This window comes from Rhincodon typus, chromosome 12 (assembly GCF_021869965.1).
Source record: "Rhincodon typus isolate 14 chromosome 12, sRhiTyp1.1, whole genome shotgun sequence".
Taxonomy (NCBI): domain Eukaryota; kingdom Metazoa; phylum Chordata; class Chondrichthyes; order Orectolobiformes; family Rhincodontidae; genus Rhincodon; species Rhincodon typus.
The window spans coordinates 21,300,789-21,306,463 of NC_063343.1; the positions used below are offsets into that span (position 1 = coordinate 21,300,789).

At 42.2% G+C, this 5,675-nt stretch overlaps 1 protein-coding gene across 5 annotated transcripts in view; it reads right to left on the reverse strand.

The window, feature by feature from the left end:
* pttg1 (PTTG1 regulator of sister chromatid separation, securin) overlaps positions 1 to 1,344 on the reverse strand; it is a 6,458-nt gene extending 5,114 nt beyond the window's left edge. The window contains exons 1-2 of one of the 5 annotated variants that reach the window (XM_048604013.1): positions 1,232 to 1,316; positions 267 to 443 (exon numbers count right to left, since the gene is read on the reverse strand). The gene's annotated coding sequence lies outside the window, so the exon portion shown is untranslated. Of the gene's footprint in view, positions 1 to 266; positions 444 to 859; positions 884 to 1,173 lie in introns of those variants that run through there. The other 4 variants (XM_048604012.1, XM_048604011.1, XM_020516060.2 and 1 more) reach the window with 4 other exon arrangements.
* Between the last annotated feature and the right edge of the window lie 4,331 nt (positions 1,345 to 5,675).

A 5,675-nucleotide genomic window follows, 5' to 3' on the forward strand; every position in this document is an offset into this window, starting at 1 on the left:
CCCCCCACCATCTCCTACCTACTAACCTCATCCCGCCCCCTTGACCTGTCCATCCTCCCTAACTCCCCACCTACACTCACCTTTACTGGCTCTATCCCCGCCTCTTCGACCTGTCTGTTTCCTCTCTTCTATCCATCTTCTATCCGCCTCCCCCTCGCTCCCTATTTATTTCAGAACCCCCTTCCCCGCCCCCATTTCTGATGAACGGTCTAGGCTCGAAACGTCAGCCTTTCTGCTCGGCCTGCTGTGTTCATTCAGCTCTGCACCTTGTTGTCCAGGAAAGTTGACGTCTCGGGTCGGGACCCAAGAAGGGTCCCTAATGCTGCCTGGCCTGCTGTGTTCTTCCAGCTCCACACTTATGACTCCAGCATCAGCAGTTCTTAACGATCTCTGATCTGCAAGGGTCCTTCGGTTAGTTCCCGGGCTGATCAAACCGCACGCCACTGTCGTACAACACAACGATAAGGATCAGATGGGGAAAACAAAATAGTCAGAACTCAATGTCGAAGCAACAGCAATGTTGCTTCATAAACAAGGAGCTGTTACTCATACAATACAATCGAGGAGGACTTTTCAACTCGTGGGTAAGAGAAAAACCAACTAAAAACTGGTTGAGGCCCTACACAAAACTAAAGTTTGCGGCCTAAGAATCAGCATTAGTGAGACATTAAAAATAGCATTATTTTCCTATAAATTCTGATACAATTACTGCGGTAGAGGATCAATGGTCTTTTCTTTTAAAAGAGTTCACTGATACAGACATCGCCTCATACACCTTAGTAGATATTCTAGCGAAAGTCAGCCCAAGTCGTATTAAGTTGAAAGATATTTTTCGTTTATTGCAATACTATTCACTCACGCTATCGATCACAACTCAAATTTTCCGGTAATTTGGGAAGTTCAGTCATGTGACTATTTGCTTTCACTTACAAACGAGCAGCCAGAGCAGAATATGACCCACATTACAACTTTTGGTATTTTTACAAGAAGTTAATCTCAAATTAAAAATTTATCGCTAGTTAGTTAGTAAAAAAAAATTCCAAAAGCGTGTCAATCACTTTAAAGTACTATTGTTTATTCCTCAAACACCAATTAATCGAATCCGAACTACATTAAGCGGCTTAAAACGTAAGACCTTCTAAACTTAAATACATGCTCAAACAAGTCGCTCACAATCCAACATTTAAAGTTACCAGATTCACAGCAAAAATCGATAATGCTCAATCACTACCTAAACAATCCCAGACTTTCACCGCAACTTTTTAAATGAGACACAGCGTTACGCTCTCGTTTGATTGGACTAAATCAGACGATGAATCCAGAAAATTTCAAAGCAAAACATGCTCAGTTCAGTATGGCGACCCCTACCGTTTGGAGGATTGGGAAAAAAAAACTCGTCAATAGAACCAGAGAAGGAACCAGAAGGTAGCGGAACTAAAAATCTTAAGAGAAGGGAACGCCTGCAGTATACAGGTCCAAAACGAGAGAAACCTAAATACACCATGTGCGCTGCCTGTTCAGCCACGAGGAACGACATATTGACATTAAAAGCATTTGTAAATCGTCCTGTTTTGAAATTCTCGGAATGATAATGAGATGGATTGCATATCATTTTCAAAAATTGATATGGTGAATGGATTTTGTTCCTTTAGCTCATCAATCCTATATAAAAGTAGTGACTAAATTTGTAGGTTAGCATCAAAATAAAACCTTGCTGTGTTGTTGCACTGCATCTTGTTGGTGTTAACACATTGCAGCCCCAGTCTGGCAGTGCTAGAGTAAGTGAAAGAGTATGGTGGTGAAGAGGATCTCAGTCAAGTGGGCTACTTTTGGAAGCTGTGGAGCTTCTTGAATGATAGTGGAGATAGAATATTCCAGGAAAGTAGACAGCGTTCCAGTCATATCCATCCATTGACTCCATATATACTTCCCGCTGCTTCAGAAAAGCAACCGACATAATCAAAGATAACAAGGTGTAGAGCTGGATGAACACAGCAGGTCAAGCAGCATCAGAGGAGCAGGAAAGCTGATGTTTTGGGTCTGGACCGAATCAAAGAGCCCTTCCACGCTGGTTATACTCTCTTCTGTCAGGTAGAAAACATAAAAGTTTGAATACACATAAAAACAGATTCAACAACATCTTCTCCCCACTGTTATAAGACTTTTGACGGACCTCTCAAATGTTAATCTCTCCCTTTGCACCTTGATAACAATAAATCAAATCAAAATACATGGCTTTCAGAGAGTCAATAGGTGAATTAGTCACAGCAGAATATCCAGCCTCTGGGTTTGTGGCACACTACAATATGGCTGGTAAAGATAACTTTCTGGTCCATTGTAATCTTCCCACTGGATACTGATTAAAGGACAATGTGGGGATAATCTTGCTGAAAGTTAAGGGAAGGTTCTTGATAAATGTGAGGTGCTGCATTTTGGGAAGGCAAGTCAGAGCAGGACTTATACACTTAATGGTAAGTTCCTGGGGAGTATTGTTGAACAAAGAGACCTTGGAGTGCAGGTTCATAGTTCCTTGGAAGTGGAGTCCCAGGTAGACAGGATAGTGAAGAAGGCATTTGGTTTGCTCAACTTTATTTGTCAATGCATTGAGTATAGGAGTTGGGAGGTCGTGTTGCAACTGTACAGGACATTAGTTAGGCCACTTTTGGAATACTGCATGTAATTCCAGTCAGCTTGCTATAGGAATGATGTTTTGAAACTTGAAAGGGATCAGAAACGATTTACAAGGATGTTGCCAGGATTTGAGCTATAGGGAGAGGCTGAATAGGCTGGGGTTATTTTCCCTGGAGCATCAGAGGCTGAGGGGTGACCTTATAGCAGTTTATAAAATCATGAGGGGCATAGATAAGTTAAATAGCCAAGGTGTTTCCTCCAGGGTGGGGGAGTCCAAAACTAGAGGGCACGAGTTTCAGGTGAGAGGGGAAATATATAAAAGGGACCCAGGGGCGACTTTTTCACGCAGAGGGTAGTGCATTGTATGGAATCAGGTGCCAGAGGAAGTGGTGGAGGCTGATACAATAACAAAATTTAAAAAACATCTGGATGGGTATATGATTAGGAAGGGTTTAGAGGGTTATGTGTCAAATGGTGGCAAATGGGGCTAGATTAGTTTAGGATATCTGGTCGGCATGGATGAGTTGGACCGAAGGGTCTGTTTCCAAGCTGTACTGTACAACTCTATGTTGCTGTTGATCATTATGGTATTTATATGGCTCAAGTGTTAATTGCCAATATTATCCCAAACCTAAATGTTGTCCAGGTCTTGTTGCATGCTTGTTGCACAGACTGCTTCATTATCTGAAAACTTACAAATAGAACCGGACATTATGAATATTCTACTTTTGATCTTGATTGAGTGATGGTCATGGATGAAGCAGTTAAGGATGGTTGGGTCCAAGATGCTACCTGCAAACCCGCTGCAGTGATATCCTAAGGCTGAGATGATTGTCTTCCAATCACAAATTTCTTCCTTTGTGCTGCGTTTGACACAACTATGAAATTTTCCCTGATCCTTGATGACTTCAATTCTGCAGTCAGTCTTACCTTATCTCTGGAATTTTGACCATATTTGTACCAATGCTGTGATGAGGTTGAAGCCAAGTGGTACTTTCTGATGCAAATGAGTACTGGAGAGGTTACTGATGATTAGGTGTTGCTTGATAGCAATATTTTTGGATCTTTCATCATTTTGCTGATGACTGTGTGTATATTGATGGGGGCAGTCATTGATGAAAAAGACCTACCCGAACATTTTTCCACTTTGTGGAGTAGATGTCAATGTTGCTATTGAACTGGAATAACTTGGTTGGAGGCACAGCCAATTCTGGAGAAAAAACTCTTCAGAACAAGAAACAGGAAGTTGTCAGGTTACATAGCCTTAGCTGCTCCAGTGTGATCAATTGTTTCTTGATATTGTTATGACAATGGATCATAACCCAGATTACTTGCAAATACATTGAACTTTTAATTACAGTTTGTGTTTATTTTTTAAAGGACACCCCAGCCATGTTGGTCAATCACTGTATGGATTACACAATGGAAAGGGAGCATGTAAATTTGCACCTAGAGTATTAAGTAAACTTCAGATGGCAACACTTCATGCAGAAAGATGCTATTCAAAGAAATGAACAATGATCTGTTGTGGATTCAGAGATAATAAGGGGCTAATGACCCACCTCCACCCTTGCAGCAGGAAACCATTTTATATGGGTTGTGTTCCAAACTGCAGACAGGATACGAGTGGGCTCGATCTCCTGTAACTTGCTGACTGATGAAACAGGTCCATAGCAGATGCCATTTCCCTAGCCCTACACTCATCCTGGGAACATCTGGATAACGAGGATACCTACGTCAGACTCCTACTCATCAACTACAGCTCTGATTTCAACACCATAATCCCCTTCAGACTAATCTCAAAACTCTGAGACCTGGGTCTCAACTCCACCCTCTGCAACGGGATCCTCAGCTTCCTGAGCCATAGACTGAAATCACTGAAGATAGACAACTGCACCTCCTACATGATAACCCTCAACACTAGAGCCACCCCAAGGATGCATTCTCAGCCCCCACTACTACCGGTACGCCCACGACTTTGTAGCCAAGTTCCAAATGAACGCCTTCTTCAAGTTTGCTGACAACACCACCATGGTAGGATGGATATCAAACAATGATGAATGAGAATACAGAAAGGAGATACGGGACTTGGTGTTGTTGTGCAATGATAACCTTTCTCTCAATGTCAGCAAAGCAAAAGAACTAATCATTGACTTCAGGAAGAAAGGAGAAAGACACACCCTCATCTACATCAATGGAGCTGAGGTGGTGAGGGTCAAGACTGTCAAGGACAATAACCAACAACCTGCCCTGGAATTCCCATGTAGATGCAACAATCAAAAAGGCACAACAATGCCTCTTTTTCCTCAGGCAGCTTAGGAAATTCGGCATGTCCATAAGGACCCTCACCAACTTTTACAGATGCCCTATAGAAAGCATACTACCCAGATGCATAATAGCCTGGTATGGCAACTGCTCTGCCCAGGACCATAAGAAACTATAGGAGGTTGTGTCATAGTTCAGATCATCACAGAAGCCAACGTCCCATCCATAGACTCCATTTACAATTCTCATTGTCACAGAAAGGCTGCTAACGTCATCAAAGACCCCTTCCACCCTGGTAATGTTCTCCTACAACCTCTTCTGTCAGGCAGAAGATACAGCAGCTTGAACACATGCACCAACAGGTTCAAGAATAGCTTCTTCCCTGCAATTATTAAGCTGATGAATGGACTCTCTAACTTCAAATAATGTTCATCTTGCGAATGTTAATCTTGAATTATGCACCGCCTGTGCTGTGTAACCTGTATGCCTCGCTCTGTCTAAGCACCCTTTGACCTCTATGTCCTTGTTTGCTATAATCTGCCTGTACTGCTTGCAAAACAAGCCTTTTCACTATAGTTAGATACATGTGACAACAATAAATCAAATGAAATCAAATCGAAAGTAAGACATTTTGGGGCAAAGATATGTTTGTGTTTTACCCTTCCAGGAATACACAAAAAAGGGAGTGTAACTGCAAACCCTGGTCTCTGTATTCTGGAGTGCTTGTATGTGCTAGCTTCGGGTTTGAGTCCCATTGTGCTGTGAAGGAAAACAGTGAA